This window comes from Myxine glutinosa, chromosome 13, assembly GCF_964187855.1.
Source record: "Myxine glutinosa chromosome 13, kmMyxGlut1.1, whole genome shotgun sequence".
NCBI lineage: Eukaryota > Metazoa > Chordata > Myxini > Myxiniformes > Myxinidae > Myxine > Myxine glutinosa.
Genome location: NC_136273.1, coordinates 42,256,433 through 42,277,146, shown reverse-complemented (window position 1 = coordinate 42,277,146; position 20,714 = coordinate 42,256,433). Strand labels below are relative to the sequence as shown.

Sequence of the window (20,714 nt, the reverse complement as noted above, 5' to 3'; positions counted from 1 at the left end):
TTCATAAGCAAGTGAATAATTCATTCCCCAATCCTACCTTTCTCGTCCGCTCACAAAGGACAGATACCAAACCAAAACCCCCTCCTTTTTCGGACAACCCTTCCCAAGGCTATTTCATTCGAATCTTCTTCTTCATATTTTATTACATTAATAATGTCAGAAACTTAGTCGAATCAGTCCTCATCGCTAGATTTGTCTCCAGTAACATCGTCATCATCACTTTTCACGTGTTCTTCACTATTGCAGCAATCGCTGCACCTGCAAAGGTCAGTGCAAGGTAGGCCAGCTCTGACGCAGGAAGAGTTTGTGCATTGGCATTTACTGTGATCGCATTTACAATGCACGTTCTGGAGTACACTCGGATGGTCCGGAGCGTCGCACATCCAGTGTATTGAGGTATTCATCGTCCATCTTCCATCCATGATTCGCTGCACCTGGGGTACTGATTGAGGTGTCAAGACATCGACGATGAATCGCACGCTGATAAGCGGCTCGTAAGGTGTGCTGTGTCATGCAATCTCTGTTTGGTGGGAGAGCTTCATCGATTCAACATTTTATCATGAACAGATTGTAACGAGCTTCATTTACATCACGGCATTGCGGATGATTGTGGACATTGCAAACAAACTTTTCCAGACCAGAGAAAATGTCATCACATGGAATCCAGTCAATGCCAAGCCGCCTGAATATTTGTACCAGAGACCTCTATGGGAGATGCAATGCCCTTAGTTTTCCCTTTCCTTTGAAGGCATTTATTACCCTCGCCAGAGGAGAGGGCATTGCATTTGAGTCCGTTTGTCTGTTTGTCTTTTTGTTTATTTGTTTGTTTGTCCGCAGAGAATAAATATGATTTTACCTGCAACCGTTGGACCGATTGTCCGGAAATTTTCACCACAGATGCAACTCCACCTGTATATTTTTTAATGATAATTATGACGTTATAGGTCACGTGGTTCGGCCGCCATCTTGGAAAAACCGAAAAACTTTGCACCTCTGTATCTCCGAAAGCACTGAATAGAAAAAAATTGAGACATGGCTCATTGTAAAGAACTCTCCATGGGGAATAAAATATGTTAATGATGTCATAGGTGCCTCCATTATGACGTCATAATTCGACAAGTACAAAACTTCATCCGATGAAGATGAAATTTATTGAGCATAATCTAGGAATAAATTCGTTTAGAAAAAAAAGATGTCATCGGTCACGTGGTTCCGCCGCCATATTTGTTTTAACAACAAAAGCCTTAAAAACAACTGAAAATACATCCTGGCGAGGATTTGCAATCTCTGATTGCTCTTTTTCTTGTTTACACTGTCACACCTGTTGAAGGCTTGTTGTCTGAGAATGGGTGAGATCATTTGCTTACCTTAAATAACATTTCCGATGGTATCCGAGATCAGGTTTCTGAGTCTAATTCTTGATCGGAGCAGTGAATTAAATGACAGTTTCATTCCTCACCATCCAGGTTTTCCCATCTTTTAACACATTGACAATTGCTTTGGAAACTGACGTCAGAAATCGGTATAATTGGGCTTTTTTCAGCCGGCACAATGTGCAAAAAACACCCAGTGGGGGGCGGGGGGGTGGGCACCATATTGGATTGAGGAAGCAGAAGATGGGTGCAGGCCAACGCATGGACGCCATTGATTGGCGGCTCGCCACGGTCAATTTTTCGCACAATTTTTGGCGGTTTTCCCGTTAATGTGCAAATGTAAACGCAGGAACATTGGTGATTCCTAATCTCAACATCATAAAATACATCTGGTGTGAAAATTGGGTTTCCTCAAAAAATTTGCATCGAGATGACTGCCTAGCGAGCTTGGCCCACGGCCTATACTGAGGGCTGGAGAATAAAAAGAACTTTCTGGAACGATTTTTCGTCCTCGTCCCATAGTCCAATGTTGCCGTCATTATTTTTTATCAATTGTGTCAAACATTTCCTTGAAGTGAGACCAAGTACATATATATACACACACACACACACACACACACACACACACACACACACACACACACACACACACACACACACACACACACACACACACACACACACACACACACACACACACACACACACACACACACACACACACACACACACACACACACACACACACACACACACACACACACACACACACACACACACACACACACACACTGGTGTTGGGCTAGCGGCTAGGGTGCTGGCTTAGGATCCCAGGATCCTGGGTTCGAATCCCGGTCGATCGCTGAATTTAACGCCAGGGGGGTTGACTCAGCCTGTCATCCCTCCGAGGTCGGCTAATCGAGTACCAGTTCACTGGTAATTCCCTGCTTGTCGCTAAAGGCGGCAAAAAGGGTTGGCGTCAGGAAGGGCATCCGGCCGTAAAACATTGCTTCAAAAAGGGGAACCAAAAAACAACAACAACCACGGTTTCCGAAAAAGGCCAACCCCCGCTTGCGGGGAAAAATGTCCTCTAAAGGTGGTTATTTTTTTATATACACACACACACATCAAAAAGAAGGCACAGCCATCCAATATTTGAAAGTAAAATCAACTCTCCAATTTTGTTGCAAAGAGTAAGAGCACGATTAGCCTCAGGCAACATTTCGCTTGTGCTCCACAAGCTTTATCAAGCCAAAGAGAACCAGCTGAAGCACGTGCGGCCATTCTTTTTATGGGCCGCTCTCGACGTTCTTCCGGTCGTGCGCGGAAGCATGGATCCCATTTTTAATTACAAGGTCAAATCATACAACCACAGCAACACTAGAATGGCTTCAGAGCAAGAACGTGAAGTCCTTGAGTGGCCCAGCCAAAGCCCAGACTTGAATCGCATTAAAAATCTGTAGAAAGACTTGAAGATTGCTGCGCACCGACACTCCTCATCCAATTTGACAGAGCTTGAGCAAATCTGCAAGGAAGAATGGGAGAAACTCCCCAAATCCAGATGTGCAAAGCTGATACAGAAATACCAAAAAAGGCTTGAAGCTGCAATCGCTGCCAAAAGGACTTATATGAAGTATTGACTCAGGGGGCTAAATACTTGTGTAAATGAACCAAAATCGAATCAGCTTGTTCTTGTCACCTAATCAATTCATTCACCTCGTTTCGTTATAACTTTTAAATATCGTGCTATATATCACTTTTCGCCTGATCTCTCAATGGTGACGAATCGCTTAAAAATAAATAATTCTAGTATCCATATCCATATCCAGATATTCACCAAAATCGAATCAATTCGTCCTTGTCAAACACCCAATCGGTCCACCAAGTTTCGTCCAAATCCGTCCATAACCTTTTGAGATATCGTGCTATGTATCGTTTTCGCCCGATCACTCAATGGTGAAGAATCATTTGGAAATTAAATAATTCTCGTATCCGAATGCATACCCAGATCTTCACCAAAATCGAATCAATTTGTCCTTGTCACACACACAACCTGTCCACCAAGTTTTGTCCAAATCTGTCCATAACCTTTTGAGATATCCTGCTATGTATCGTTTTTGGCCCCGTCGCTCAATGGTGAAGAATCACTTTAAAATTCTAGTCGCCGGATCCGAATCCGGATAATGACCAAAATCGAATCATTTCGTCCTTGTCACACTCACTACCTCACTGCCAAATTTCGCCCGAATCCGTCCACAACTTTTTGAGATATCTTGTTCGCAGACAGGCAGACAATTAAACAAACGGACAGACGGGTGAAAACATAACCTCCATCCACCTTTGGTGGCGCAGGTAATTATATATTTCTGCATTTCATGTAAATTTGGAAAAAAATTCTAAAACAAGTTTTCACTTTGTCATTATGGTGTATTTTGCACAGATCGGTGACAAAAATAATATCAGTTTAATACATTTTGAATTCAGACCAACACAACAAAATGTGAAAAAGTCAAGGGGTATGAATACTTTCTGAAGGCGCTGTTAGAGTGGTATCATTAAAAAAAAATCTAAGAATGAGCGATCCGGCGGACCATCGAGTAGAAGGGCTGTTTTGGGTTTCCGAGCAATCGATTAGTAAATAAGGACATCCGGACATCACAAACCAATTTTATAAGGTTATCTCTTCGAGATTGAGTTGATATGGCCTCGAATAATAATTCCATAAATCGTTTTTCGGATAAGGATTTTGATTCAACCAATTATGTGAGGAATGCCACTTCACTGATTGCGTCATTGTTATCTTCGATATACTCAATGGGGAGTTGATGACATATGTCAAGTTTCAAATTTTTTTGGTGAGTGGTTTTGGATAAGATGTCCAATTTTTCCCTTTAATCCAATGTGGCTGCCATACCATGTGACCTATGACATCAAAGTTGTCAATAAAATATTCTCCATGCAGAGTCCCTATGTTTAAAGTTTTGCATCGACTGGACAAGCAGTTGCAGAGAAGAAAATTAAATGTAAATATATAGCCATGGACATATACGTAGATAAGATAGACAGACAGACAGATGGGGGTTACAATAGACTTGAAACCCCTTCGGGGCAAGACTAAATTAATCACCACTTGTGTACAGAGGAAGTTTGTTTCACTCAAGGAATCTTCTTCATCCAAACAGATTCTTTTTTTTTTTTGTAGTATCCAAGATCGAGGCTCGTGTAAGAGCCAACATTAATCACAAAAAGACAAACTGACACATGAAACATATGATAAAGCGAGTGGGAGACAAGATGGAGAGCAGGGACATCGGGAGGTCTGTGGGAGGGAGAGGGCTTGGGGGGAGGAGGCATGGGAAAGGGGGGGTGGGGAGGGTGGGGGAGAGGTAAAAAAAAAAACACATGGACACTGCAAGGACTTCCAAGAAAGAAGTCGGTATTTCAAAAAAGTGGATCTGGGGTGAATTAACAGGGGTAGAAAAGATCAAGGTTATGGATGGGGGAAGATAAGAGATGGTGATGAACAGCTGTTTTAAAGACCTGGAGGGAGGAGTGGGATTGACGGGGGTGAGGGAGTTTGTTCCAGAGGCATGAGAAAAGGGGAATGAAAGAGTGAAGGTGAGCAGAGAGCCTAGACTTTGGCAGTTTAACCATAAGAGGGTTGCAGGCAGATCTTGGGCAACCTGTAGGAATATTTGGGGGGCAGAGCACAGAGAGCTGGGGGAGCAAGGCCGGAGAGGAGTCGGTAGAAGACAGAAAGACCACCAACCTGCCTGTGGTGAGTGAGTGAAAGGCCCTCGGAGGTAGCTTCATCGCAGGAGATTCCAATGATTCTGAAAGCTTTGGTTTCAACAGCGTGAAGCCGAGCTAGGTGTGAGGCAGGAGCACCGTTCTCGAGGGGGGAACAGTATTCCATTGAGCTACGGATGAAAGCCTTGTATGTGGTGAGGAGCTCAGGTGTGCCAAGGAAGGACTTCGCACGACGGAGTCGGCTACTGGCTTTGGAGGCCAGATTTGAAATGTGGTTTTCCCAGGAAAGATCATGGCAGATAGTGAGACCCAAAAGCTTGAGTGACAGAACTTCTTGGAGAGGATTGTTGAGAAAGTATATGGGAGGGTTGTCCCGTCGGTCTTTTCGGAGAGACATCGTGAGAGTGTGAGATTTGTCAGGATTGAAAGACATGTTCCACTTGTTTGACCAGTCTGTGATTTTGTCCAGGTCTGCAGAGAGTGAGGAGGCTGCAGACTGCCGATCTGAGGGATGAGGAATGGAGCGGCAGAGAGTGGAATCATCAGCAAAGAGATAGAGAGGATTTTCCAGAGAGTCGACAGATATAGTCGATTCCAGATTTTCCAGAGATAGACAAAGCTCTGAATTTACGAATACTTCCTAACATTCACAATAAATGGCACCTGTTTGTGGGGTTCTGCATGGTCGTGTTGTTTACGACGATACTGGTTAAGGATCACAGTAACCCAATTCCATGTGCAGCATAGTGTTGACATGGAGCTGCGATCACACTACTAATTGGATTTACCAAGATTTTTCGAAGAAATCTTCAACGTGTATGATTCACGGATACCACGGGTACCTCCAGTACTGTGCGTCTTTTATCTGGTACAGTAATAAACCTCTAACCGGTGTCCCCTGCATTGGGGGACATGTATATCCGGTCCCCTGCATTGATCCAAGTGCTCAATAGAATCTATGTTAACTTTAATAACATTATATTTACTGAGTGTATTCTTGCAAAGTGTATCTATGTCTATCGAATGTCATCGTGGAATACTGATGATTCAGGTATCAAACGTTCTTCGAAGCAAAACGTGGGAAAATATAGGGGTGAGGGTTAATATATAGTGCTTTCAGAAAGTATTCACACCCCTTGACATTTTTCACATTCTGTTGTGTTACAGCGTGAATTTTAAATGGCTTAACTTGAGATTTTTTTTTATCACTGATCTCCACTTAATACCCCATAATGTCAAAGTTGATTTTTGTTTTTGGAATTTTTTACAAAATAAAAATAAAACATAGTAATATCAAATTTGCATAAGATTTCAATCTCCTGAGTCAATACTTCATTGAAGTGCCTTTGGCAGTTATTATAGCTTTGAGTCTTCTTGGGTATGTCTGTATCAGCTTTGCACATCTGGATTTGGTGAGTTTCTCCCATTCTTCCTTGCAAATTTGCTCAAGCTCTGTCAAGTTGGATAAGGAGCGTCGGTGAACAGAAATCTTCAAGTCTTTCCACAGATTCTCAATGGGATTCAAGTGTGGGCTTTGGCTGGGCCACTCAATAATTCTAGTTCAGAAGCCTCACATTCTAGTTGGGTTTCTCACATTCTAGTTGGGTTTTCTCGATCGAGGTGGCGACTTTTGTTCTCTCCCGGCATCCAAAGTTGTTATTTTTTCCATTCGTGTGTTTGTCAAATTTCCACTCGTTATTTTATCGTCTTTGCGTTATTGTTTGTTTCTAGTACGTTTTGGTTTGAATTTCCAGTAACTCGTAATAAATTAATCGTTCTCTGTTTGCTCCGCGTGCGCGGCCTTTTAACCTGAGGCTTCCCCCGTCGGTGTTTGTTAACTTAAGTTCCTTCCTTCGCTGTTTTTGCTTGGTTCTTAGATTTTTCCCTTCTCCCCCGAACATCCCCGAACATCTACTCTTTGTCTAAAGTTTTAAATCCGCCCCCCCCCCCCCAAACAAAACAAAAAAAAAACCATTTATTTCCCTTTCTCCACGTGTGCTGTTGTCTCATCATGTGCTTCTGTCCACGTGCCCTGTCTCGCCCTGCCCCCATTATCTCCTTGCCTTCCACCTTTTGCCCTGTTCACGTGACTTGTGGTTGTCCCTCGAGGCCCTCTCCCCATTCGTATTTTTGTGAATATAAGATTGTTCTTCACGGTTGTGTTTAAATATGTTTAAACTTTCCCCTGCAGTTTTTTATTCAGTGGTATATCACAACACACTGTTTTTCTTCCTATTTAAAAGGCTCTTTTCAATTTCCCCTTCAACTCATTCCACTTCAAAAAAAAATTCTATCTCTTACAATTTTTCCTCACTACATGCTCAAAATTCACCTTCATTCCACCCCTCCTCTATCGTTCTTAAACGGATCTATAACTTGAAAATCACAATAAACCCAATTTGTTATAAATGTTTGTCTTTCATAAATCATCCACTTTCTAAACTCCTCCCTTGCCCCATCCCTCCAAATCTCCCCCCTTGCCCCTACCCTCCTAAACTCCCCCCTTGCCCCTCCCCTCCTAAACTCCCCCCTAACCCCTCCCCTTCAAAACTCCTCCCCAACCCCTCCCCTTCAAATCTCCCCCCCTACCATCCCTCTCCAATTCTCCCTCCTCCCAACTCCTCCTCAAAGCTGCCTCCTCCCCACTTCATCTCCCTTCTATCTCAAACCTCCACCTCCCCCAACATTCTACTTTCATCTGCCCCACCTCAAACAATCCCTCACTGTGCCTCATCCCATCAACATCAAACCTTTCGTCCTCCTCATCCTTCCCTTTCTTGTAACTATTCTGTAATCTTTGACACACTATCAACTGCTCTCCCTACCTCCCCCTCTCATCTTTCATCTGACCCTACCCCTCCCCTCCCCTGTCCTGCACCCGATGCTCCCCCTCTCTCCTCATTAGCGATATGGACCTCAAAACATCTGGGGCCTACGCTCAAACCTGATTGATGTCTCCATTCAGGTTGCTTCTGACAATCCAGACTTGATCTGCTTAACAGAAACTTTCCTCCTTCAAGATGTCTCTGATTCCTTAATATCTCTTCCTGGTTACTCCCTCCTCCGGTATGATAGACCTGAGCCTCGTCCTGGTGGTGGGGTTGCTATCTTTATCAAAAACTCTCTTCCTCACTCTCCTTGCACTGCCCTCTCTCCACCCCCACCCCCAGGAGTACCTCTGGCTACGGCTTCTTCTCCGCTCCCACCTTTTGTTCATATGTGTTCTGTACCGTCCTCCAAACAGTGATGACTCCATTTACATTTCGCTGTCTGACAACATGAACCAACTTCTATCAACTCACCCCAACTCTCTCTTGCTCATATGTGGCGACTTCAACTGTCATCATGCCAGCTGGCTGGGTGTGGGTTCCTCTCTCACCAGCCATGGCACCTCAGCAAAGGACTTCTGCGACTCATTGGGACTGACACAGTCTGTCAATTTCCTGACCCGGATGTCAGTCAATGGAGTATCTTCTCTTCTAGACTTGGTAATGACAAACTTCCCTGCAAATATCTGCTGCTCTTCTGCTCCAATCGGTTCGTCTGATCATGTGCTTGTTAAAGTGGACATCTCTCTGGCCATTTTAAGAGAGCCTCCTCAGCGTCGACGAGTCTGACCTTTCACTCAGGCCGACGTGCATGGTCTGCAAGCAGCCATCAATCATCTGGACTGGTCTCCCATCTCTACTGCCTCTGACATCAATTCTTCCTGGGAATTCTTCCAAAGCAAACTGCTCTCTCTCATGCACAGATTTATCCCATCTCGTCTTCAGTTGTCATACTCTTCCTCCCGTCCATGGTACACTGAATATTGTGGTGAGGCAGTTGCCCTGAAACAACTTGCCTTTGCTTCTTGTTAGGCAAATCCAACTGAAGGCAATCTCAGTTCCTTCCACCAAGCTCGGAACACGTGTGTGTCTACCCTCAGGGGTGCCAGGAAGCACTATCTCTCTACACTCAAGAATGACCTCTCAAACCTGTCCCCTTCCTCCAAATCCTGGTGGCGTCTGGTCAAATCTGTTTCTGGTGTTTGTTCCCCCTCCATTCCCTCCCTTACCTCAAATGTCTACACAGTTGACACCGCACGTGACAAAGACGAATGCCTCAACTCTGTGTTTGCCTCAAAATCCTGTGTCCCAAACCCATCTCTCTCTGTTCCCACCTTACCCAGTCGAACCCAGCTCCTCCTGAACTCTGTGTCCTCTCCTGACAAGGTGGAGAAGTTTTTGTCAAACCTCGACTCTGATTCTGCAACTGGACCAGACGGCATCAGCCCACGGGTCCGAAAAGCCTGCTCTGCCGCTCTATCTCACCCTCTCTCTGTTCTTTTCACCCTCTCTTTTGCTCACGGTCATCTGCTGGCATCTTGGAAATCAGCAAACATTACCGCTTTACACAAAAAGGTGCAAAAACATATACTTGCAACTACAGACCAATCAGCCTGTTCCCAATAAATTATCAGCAAAGTCATGGAATCCATCATTGCTTCGGATATCAAATCCTTCCTCTTCTCCAATGGCATGATCTCTGACCATCAATTTGGATTCAGACCAGGTCATTCTACTCTAGACATGTTGCTTCTGCTGTCTCAACAATGGATGGAGGTCCTCAATGCCAAACAGGAAATTAGAACTCTCTCCCTCGACATATCACGTGCCTTCGATACGGTCTGGCACCCAGCTCTGCTCACCAAACTCTCCTCCTATGGTATCCATGGAAATCTCCACGCATGGCATGCGGACTTCCTCTCTGGTGGTAGTCATCTTGTGGCCCTGAATGGATTTCTCTCATCTCTACTTCCTGTTCTGGCTGGAGTTCCCCAAGGTAGTGTTCTGGGCCCTGTGCTTTTTCTGGTCTTCATCAATGATCTCTCAGACTCTGTGGAAAATCCTCTCTATCTCTTTGCTGATGACGCCACTCTCTGCCGCTCCATTCCTCATCGCTCAGATCGGCAGTCTGCAGCCTCCTCACTCTCTGCAGACCTGGACAAAATCACAGACTGGTCAAACAAGTGGAACATGTCTTTCAATCCTGACAAATCTCGCACCCTTACTATGTCTCCAAAAAGACCGACTGGAAAACCCTCCCATCTACTTTCTCAACAATCCTCTCCAAGAAGTTCTGTCGCTCAAGATTTTGGGTCTCACTATCTGCCATGATCTTTCTTGGGAAAATCACATTTCCAAGCTGGCCTCCAAAGCCAGTCGCCGACTGGGCATCCTCCGTCATGCGAAGTCCTTCCTTGGCACACCTGAGCTCCTCACCACACACAAGGCTTTCATCCGCAGCTCAATGGAATACTGTTCCCCCGTCTGGGCCGGTGTTCCTGCCTCACACGTAGCTCAGCTTCACGCTGTTGAAACCAAAGCTTTCCGAATCATTGGAATCTCCTGCGATGAAGCCAACTCCGAGGGCCTTTCACTCACTCACCGCAGGCAGGTTGGTGGTCTTTCTGTCTTCTACCGACTCCTCTCCGGCCTTGCTACCCCAGCACTCTCTGTGCTCTGCTCCCCAAATATTCCTACAGGTTGCACAAGATCTGCCAGCAACCCTCTTATGGTTAAACTGCCAAAATCTAGGCTCACTGTTCACCTTCACTCCTTCATTCCCCTTTTCTCCCGCCTCTGGAACAAACTCCCCCACTCCCTTCAATCCCACTCCTCCCCCCAGGTCTTTAAAACAGCTGTTCACCACCATCTCTTATCTTCCCCCCATCCAAAACTTCGATCTTTTCTACCCCCATTAAGTCACCCCAGATCCATTTTTTTTAAATTCCAACTTCTTTCCTGGAAGTCCTTACAGTGTCCATATGTTTTATACCTCTCTCCCACCTCCCCCAAGCCTTCTCCCTCCCACAGTTCTCTTGATGTCCCTGCTCTCAAATGTGTGTTTGTGTCCTTCCCCCTCTCTCCCCATCGTCTGCCACTCCCCTTATTTTGTGTTTTATGTGTCGGTTTGACTTTTTGTGTGATTAATGTTAGCTCTTTCACGAGATCTTGTATGCCAAAAAAAACAAAAAAAAAACCAACCCATTCCAATGTTACTTTGGCTGCATGCCTGGGGTCATTCCCCTGTTGGAATGTAAATCTTCACTGCAGTTTAAGGTGTTTTGCACTCCGAAGTGGGCTCTCCTCAAGGATTTGCCTGTATTTGGCTCCATTCATTGTTCCCTCTATACTTGCACGTCTCCCAGTCCCTAATGCTGAAAAGCATCCCCATAGCATTATGCTGCCACCACCATGCTTCACATTCGGGATGGTGTTAGATGGGTGATGAGCTGTGCTCGGTTTCCGGCAGACTAGTAGTTTGCATTCACGACAAAGACTTCAGTTTTTGTCTCATCAAGCCACAGAATCTTTTGCCTTGTGGTCTGTCTTTCACTTGCCTTTTTACAAACTCCAGGCATGCTGTCATGTGCTTTTTTTTTCTTTTTTTCTCAGGAGTGGCTTCCATCTGGCCACTTCCGATAAAGCCTAGATTTGTGAAATGCTGCAGGGACTGTTGTCCTTCCGGCAGGTTCTCCAATTTCAGCCAAGGAATTCTGTAATTCCATCAGTGGTCAATCGGTGATTGGCCAATCTCTGACCAAGGTCCTTCTAAATGGAAAGAATATGGAACTACCCAGACTCTTCCTAGACATGGCCGTCCGACCAAACTGAGCAACTGCGTAAGAAGGACCTTGGTCAGAAGGACCTTGGTCCATTTCCTAATGATGGAGCTCGCTGTGCTCTTGTGAAATTCCAACTCTAAAAATTGTTATATACCCTTCCCCAGATCTGACTCGTCACCATTATATCTCTAGTTATACGTACAGTTGCTTGGACTTCATGGGATAATTTCTGCTCTGATATGCTCTGACATCTGATTGTCAACTGTGGAACCTTATATGGAAAGGTGTGTTTCTTTCTAAATCATGTCCAATCAATTTAATTGGCCACAGGTAGACTCTAGTCAAGTTTTAGAGACGTCTCAAGGATGATCAAAGTTAATTGGCTGCACCTGAGCTCAATTTGGAGTGTCATCGTATTGGGGTTAAACTTATTGACTCAAGACATTTTAGCTTTTCCTTTTTAATTATTTTGTAAAGATTTCTTATTTATACTATATATATTTATATATATTACTATATATATATATATCTCTTCTTTTCTCTCTATATTATAAAAGAAAGTTTTTGTTTGTTTGTCTGCGCAAGCTAATCTCCTGAACGGTGAAAGATAGGAGGAAACCTCTAATACAAAAAATGTCGGGACGGGCCCCGGGAAGGTTTTAGGCTAGGTGGCGAGGCCGGTTGAGGCCGCTTCGGCCGAGCCGGGCCCATTTCGCAATTAAAAGCTGAGCTGAATTATAGTAGTCAATCTTCTACGGCCGCGAGTAAAAGCTGAATTCTGGTAGTAAATTCATTCAAAAAGAGCCAAAAATGTTGGGACAGGCCCCGGGAAGGTTATAGGCTAGGTGGCAAGGCCGGTCTAGGCCCACCTCGGCCAAGCTGGGCCCATTTCGCAATTAAAAGCTGAGCTAAATTATAGTAGTCATTCTTCTACGGCCACGAGTAAAAGCTGAATTATAGTAGTAAATTCATTCAAAAAGCACCAAAAATGTCGGGACGGGCCCCGGGAAGGTTATAGGCTAGGTGGCGAGGCCGGTCGAGGCTGCATCGGCCAGGCTGGGCCCATTTCGCAATTAAAAGCTGAGCTGAATTATAGTAGTCAATCTTTTACGGCCGCGGGTAAAAGCTGAATTATAGTAGTAAATTCATTCACAAATAACCCGAGCAACGCCAGGTGCTTTCAGCTCGTATATTATAAAAGAAAGTTTTTGTTTGTTTGTCTGCGCGCGCTAATCTCCTGAACCGTGAAAGATAGGAGGAAACCTCCAACAGAAAAAATGTCGGGACAGGCCCCCGGAAGGTTTTAGGCTAGGTGGCGAGACCGGTTGAGGCCCACCTCGGCCGGGCTGGGCCCATTTCACAATTAAAAGCTGAGCTAAATTATAGTAGTCAATCTTCTACGGCCGCGAGTAAAAGCTGAATTATAGTAGTAAATTCATTCAAAAAGAACCCGGGCAACGCCGGGTGCTTTCGGCTAGTATATATATATATATATATATTGTTACGGACACGCGGATTAAGATGTTATGATGGGCCGAGCGGAATGGCCACCGTGTTCGCACAGTTTACCCGATTCCACCCGACGTTGACCAAATCGCGCTATGCTAAATCAATGAAGGAAAGGACACAACGGCTGGGATAAATGAAACGACACAAGGGGTACAGTTCTCAAGACCTCCGGAGGAGGATATAATTGGTGGTGCAGAAAAGGGGTAGATTACAAGGTAAGAGGTAAAGCACAGAAGAGATAGGCACTTAGACACAATCTTATCTCTCCCAGACAGACCACAGACAAACGGAACAAGACTGACTTACACAGGGATTGATGGCAGGGAAGGACAGGCAGTCGATAGCACAAGGTGCACCTTGGCTCAGGGGCAGAATCAAACACGGTCCGGTCCAGAGATGCGGGGAGGTATTGCAGCGCTCGGAGGTGGCGTCTCTCTTCCTTCAAGTCCAGCGCGTATCTGACGTCACCTCCCTCTTCCTGCGCATGCTCAGCGGGGAGTGACACGCCCTCGGCTCGTTGGCTCCGCCCCAGATGGAATCGGTCCGCCGTTTCTATTGGGTGCGGGGTGTTACCGGGCTCCGCCCTTGACGAGGAGCTGACAGCGAGCCCCTACTTGGTAACCCCGTCGAGCACATGTTCAATGGCGGCTCACCAAGCCGGAGTGAGGACGCACACTCCCCGCGCCGCCGCCGCTGTTGTTGTTGTTGTTGTTGTACCATGAGGAAGAGCTGCGGGGAGGTATTGGGAGGTCCTAAACTTCCTAACGGTGCCATACAATCACATTCTGGTGCAACGAAGAGTCAGAATTAATGGAAACAAGTCCTTAACTGACATAGACTAAGAATAACTAGCAAGATGTCCTATAGTTGTCTACGTGAGATGCGGTGGACCTGGATGCGACATTTAATGGGGGAAATAAGGGGAGGTCGGGTCTACAGAGTGTTGTTTACAGAAAATGGGACTAGGGAATGGGGGATTGGGGATAGTTGGGAAGTATTGGGGAAATAGGGGAATATTTACAAGCGGATATGGATGGAGGCCAATCTCATATCCGCAACATTGCACCCTTCTCTACCTCGGGGCATCCCGACCCGATAAATTTTTACTTACTTTAGTGTGGCACTCAGATGTAGTTCCCTCTACTATTAACTCAACCCTGAGTGCGAGTTTTACAGATGTTCACAAATGAGTAAATATGTCCCCCTGCGTCCCCACTACAGGTATCAGTCACTAACTAATCTTAACGTTACCTAATGTCATCTTCGCTAGATCCCTACACACAATATAACCTAACCCACCCGGGCTAGTTTTCACTGCCATAAACCCCACAAACCTAGTGCATTTGCCCCACCTTTGTGAGGGATGACAGAGTTGCCATCCCACCACATCGGGCATCTCCCACTACCAATTTTGCACATCAAATTTCAACAAATCAAAAATTTGCCCCTCATCATCTGCCAATCATTACTGCCAATCCTTTGCCAATCATCAAATTTTGTTTTTTTCTAATTTCGGGGCCAAAACACTATCCTCGTCACCCGTCTACTTACTAATGCCTCTCGGTGCGCCAATTCACGTCTAAAGCTCGGCTTCGTACAGCCGAGCAATGAATGCGGGTTGTTTTGTGCCAGCGGCTGGATACATCCCGCATTCGGGGCAGGGACGGGGGCTTACCCGGGCCGAGATCCCACGCACCACCTCGGCGTGGAGCCATCCCATGGCCCGATCTCGACCTGCCGGAATGCCTCAACAACAAGTGGTCGCCATGACGACCCTTCCTATCGGGCTGCCCGCTCCGCCTAGTGGAGCACGGACGCGGCCGTTCAAAGCGAGGCCCAGCGTGGAACGCGTACGGCGGTCCTTTCGAACCCGCCGTGGCTCGGATCCCCGCTGGTTCTCGCAGCACGCGAAGCCCGGCACGCACCGAGGGCCCGATTCGGCTATAAGTCGCTCTAACCGCTAACCCGGTTACCGTCGATGCCTCACCTGCATGCTTACATGCATACGCTTCCCCCTGCTTGCTCATACCTCCAGCCGTTCCCATGCTCCTCGTACCTTTCCTTACACACCTCGGTACACTCATTCCACTCACAGCCTTGGTCACACACCTGACCACCGAACACTTTGGCACACATTCGTTGGTCGCACACCTCACCAACACACCTCTTCGCGCCCCTTCCTCGGTCACCTCCTCTGTGACAATCACAGGTGTGCTTTCACTCGCACACCCAACCACGTGCCTCACTACCAATTCCAGCGTGCATTCCCACACACGCTCTACCATTCCAGGTGTGCTTCCTTTCTCACCTGTCACAACCAACTCACGCTCCGTGTCACTCTTACGACTCTCACCTCCACTCTTGACAGCGCACTCACCCTTACTCTCGATAGCGCACTCTTTCCTCATGCACCCGTCCGTTACACACCTTTCTCGCGCACCCTCTCCCGTTACATCCTCTGTAACACTCACCACAGGCGTGCATTCTCCCTTTACACCCTCCGTAACACTCCTCACTACGCGCTTCCATGTGCTCCCTCGCACACGCGCTACGACCGACTCACTCTCGCCAGCACCCTCACTCCTTGGCACGCACTTTTTCCTCACACACCCCAGAGTCGGACTTTCTCGCACACCTCCTTTTTCGCACACCAGACCTGTCGCACACTTCACCAACGGCCTCTCACGAACACCCGGGTCCATCTCGACCCCCAAGCTCATTAAATCACCTGGCGCATCATACGCACGACCATATTGGTCACCACTTACACCGGGTCCTCTTTCTCTTCGCTTCTCCTCCATCACCTGCGAATCCCTCATCCGGTTAATGAGCACATCATCACGATCCGAACACAGACTTTGGACCAATTCTTTTACTTCCTCTTTTATCTCTTTCTTATCCCCTCTCCGTCGCTTCTTAATTTCGCTTACCCCTTCTTCCACTTCTTCTAATTTCTGCTTCACCTCTTTTATTTCCCGGTACGTCTCCTCAAGTTCGTCCTCTAAGGCTACCTTGACCGTTTCTATGTGCGTCCTCACCTGCCGGTCCTTCGTCTCCATTACCTCTGTCACCTCGTCCAACCTCGTTGTCAGTCCCTCACGTACCATCTGACATTCCCTCTTCGTCGCTATCAAGTCGTCTTTTAGTTCTTTCTGTGTCGCTTTTAACCCTCCTAGTACCGCAGTGTTCCTTTGTACCTGCTCCACTAACTCAGTCTGTCCCACCGTCAGCTGTTCCACCTCCTGCGTCAGGTCCTCTATACCACCTTGCAATTTTACAGTCCCCTTTCTCACCTCCTTCTCCATGCGCTCCTTACAGTGCCTCACCTCCTCACGCACTCCTCCGACCTCCTCACTCACACCTCTTCTGATCTCCTCTCCCATCACTTGCATCTCCTGCCCAGATGCCACCCTCATCTGCTCCATTTCCTCCCTGTGAGCATCCAATTTAGTTTCTACCCCCCTTCTGACCCCCTCTATCTGCTGCCCCATTTTTTTAACTTCCCTTTCCGCTTGGTCCCTCATGTCCCTCAATTTGCCTTCCATACTGTTTTCTAACCCCTCTAACCCCTTTTTCATCCCTTCCATTTGATTCTCTTGAGCGGCCATTCTGTTTTCTACCCCCGTTAACCCCTCCTGTATTTCCCCTAATCTATTGTCTAATCCCTCAAATTTGTTTCCTAATCCCTCTATTCTACTCCCTAACCCTCCGATCTGGGCCCCCATCCTTTGTTCTAACCCCTCACCGGTACCCCTCGCTTCGTCCCTCATTACCCCCATTTGGCCCTCCAATCGCTCACCCAATCGCTCACTATCAGCCCTCATTTGCTCACTATTAGTCCTCATATCGTCCTTCTGCAGGTTGAGGGACGCCTGCATTTGTACCATAAATTGCTCCATGAGGGCCTGCATTTGGGCCATCCCTCCCACTTGTGCAGCGGGTGCGGCCGCCGTAGCAATGTGCGAGGCGCCATTTTGCGCGCCCGCAACCTCGTGCGCGAGGACGCCATTTTGCGAACCTGCCGCCCTCACTGCTTCGCTCTCCTCATGTCCCTCAATTTGGTCCTGGATCGACCCTGCCTCACTCTCCTCCACCGGAACCCAGCCGTCTTGATCTGCCATAGCGCGACCTTCAAAATTCGGGTTTTTATTTTAAAACAAAACAAATTTCACAGTTAATAATTTCGAGCGCGTGAAGCGCGCTTCGGATCCGATCTCACTCCTCGACACCAATTGTTACGGACACGCGGATTAAGATGTTATGATGGGCCGAGCGGAATGGCCGCCGTGTTCGCACAGTTTACCCGATTCCACCCGACGTTGACCAAATCGCGCTATGCTAAATCAATGAAGGAAAGGACACAACGGCTGGGATAAATGAAACGACACAAGGGGTACAGTTCTCAAGACCTCTGGAGGAGGATATAATTGGTGGTGCAGAAAAGGGGTAGATTACAAGGTAAGAGGTAAAGCACAGAAGAGATAGGCACTTAGACACAATCTTATCTCTCCCAGACAGACCACAGACAAACGGAACAAGACTGACTTACACAGGGATTGATGGCAGGGAAGGACAGGCAGTCGATAGCACAAGGTGCACCTTGGCTCAGGGGCAGAATCAAACACAGTCCGGTCCAGAGATGCGGGGAGGTATTGCAGCGCTCGGAGGTGGCGTCTCTCTTCCTTCAAGTCCAGCGCGTATCTGACGTCACCTCCCTCTTCCTGCGCATGCTCAGCGGGGAGTGACACGCCCTCGGCTCGTTGGCTCCGCCCCAGATGGAATCGGTCCGCCGCTTCTATTGGGTGCGGGGGGTTACCGGGCTCCGCCCTTGACGAGGAGCTGACAGCGAGCCCCTACTTGGTAACCCCGTCGAGCACATGTTCAATGGCGGCTCACCAAGCCGGAGTGAGGACGCACACTCCCCGCGCCGCCGCCGCTGTTGTTGTTGTTGTTGTTGTTGTACCATGAGGAAGAGCTGCGGGGAGGTATTGGGAGGTCCTAAACTTCCTAACGGTGCCATACAATCACATTCTGGTGCAACGAAGAGTCAGAATTAATGGAAACAAGTCCTTAACTGACATAGACTAAGAATAACTAGCAAGATGTCCTATAGTTGTCTACGTGAGATGCGGTGGACCTGGATGCGACATTTAATGGGGGAAATAGGGGGAGGTCGGGTCTACAGAGTGTTGTTTACAGAAAATGGGACTAGGGAATGGGGGATTGGGGATAGTTGGGAAGTATTGGGGAAATAGGGGAATATTTACAAGCGGATATGGATGGAGGCCAATCTCATATCCGCAACAATATACTAGCTTGGCTCGGCTCACTGCGCTCGCCTCACCACGCCTCGTTACTGAAGGGCAGGCTTATTTTAGCTGAGGATAATGACTGTACCTGAGTTGTTGTGTTGTCATGATTTACACCAATCATAATACAAACAATTATTTTGCACAAATTTATTTGTAGTGTTTGTGATATTACATTTTTATAAGCAATTTAGGTTGAAGATGTAAGTTGAAAAAAAAAAAACAATTCAAAAAAGAAACTCTCAGCACATACATAGGGGCAGGTGCAGACTGGAAGTTTGGGACGATTACACCTCACCACCACATCATTTAAAACACCTCACCACCACATAATTTAAAACCCCTCACCACCACATAATTTAAAACACCTCACCACCACATCATTTAAAACACCTCACCACCACATAATTTAAAACACCTCACCACCACATAATTTAAAACCCCTCACCACCAAGTAATTTAAAACACCTCACCACCAAATAATTTAAAACACATCACCACCAAGTAATTTAAAACACCTCACCACCAAATAATTTAAAACACCTCACCACCACGACACTGAAAACACGTAATTATAAACACTTCACCACCACAAAATTAAAAACACCTCACAGCCATGAAACACGAAATTAAAAACACCTCACAGCCACGAAATTAAAAACACCTCACAGCCATGAAATTAAAAACACCTCACCACCACGAAATTAAAAACACCTCACCACCACAAAATAAAAAACACCTCACAGCCACGAAACACGAAATTAAAAACAACTCACAGCCACGAAACACGAAATTAAAAACAACTCACAGCCACAAAATAAAAAACACCACCCCCACCATGCTTAACAAGTCCAGGCGTGCCGACTTTGGGCCTTGCTGGGCCTGGTGTTTTACTTTAAATAACCCTACCTTACCAGCCAACTACCGAATATGTATTCCAGAAGGAGCAAGGGGAAGCCGGAACGCCACATTTCCAGGGACTCTGTCGCTTCTGCCGCCAGCTCAGCCGTAACTAGCTGCTTAGTGCTATTCCGTTGTTGGTTGGGGCACATTTCGAGCATTGTCGTAATGTTAAAGCAGCACGGAAGTATTGTACGAAGACGTTAACCCGAGTCGGACCAATCTTTAGTTGCGGCTCGCCCGCAGTTAGCCCGTTAACGGCTTGTTGTGATGATGTGAATAATAAAAAAGGCTTGACACCAATCTTTGAGTTAATGAATCAGCACCCTTTATTGTATCTTAGGCATTACAGAGCTTTACAACATTTACATGATATGAATGCCAAAGAAAGAGAGACTAAAACTACATGTTTAGTGCTAGTTGGCCCAACAGGTGTCAGAAAAAGGAAATTAGCATTTGAAATAGCAAAAGAAGAAAACAGCTACTACTTTAAACCACCAGAACAATGGTGGGATGGTTACCTTGGTCAAAAAGTAGTAATCATTGATGAATTTGATGGAAAAGACGATATGCCATATACAGCATTGTTGCAGCTACTTGACCGTAACCCGCTCAGATTACCGATTAAGGGGAGTACAATAGTATTTAACTACCAACTTGTAATCATTATGTCTAACAAAACACCAAGCGAATGGTACCCGACATTGGAGGGTACACAGCCAAGCAATCTTCATAGACAAACATTGTCAGTGGAATGGGCCGTACTGAAGAGCTCAGTGACTTTCAATGTGGCACCGTCATAGGGTGCCACCTTTCCAACAAGTCAGTTCATCACATTTCTGCCCTGCTAGAGCTCCCCCGGTCAAATGTAAGTGCTGTTATTGTGAAGTGGAAACGTCTCGGAGCAACAACAGCTCAGCCATGAAGTGGTAGGCCACACGAGCTCACAGAATGGGACCGCCGAGTGCTGATGCGTGCAGTGCATAAAAATCGTCTGTCCTCTGTTGCAACACTCACTACCGAGTTCCAAACTGCCCCTGGAGCAACATCAGCACAACAACTGTTCGTCGGGAACTTCATGAAATGGGTTTCCATGGCTGAGCAGCCACACACAAGTCTAAGATCACCATGCGCAATGCCAAGCGTCGTTTGGAGTGGTGTAAAGCTCGCCACCATTGGACTCTCCAGTGGTGGAAACGTGTTCTCTGGAGTGATGAATCATGCTTCACCCTCTAGTAGTCTAACGGACGAATCTGAGTTTGG

The 20,714-nt window shown here is 46.6% G+C and overlaps 1 non-coding gene across 2 annotated transcripts in view; it reads left to right on the top strand.

The window, feature by feature from the left end:
• LOC137438455 (uncharacterized) overlaps positions 1-20,714 on the top strand; it is a 47,314-nt gene that overhangs the window by 6,460 nt on the left and 20,140 nt on the right. The window lies entirely within an intron of this gene.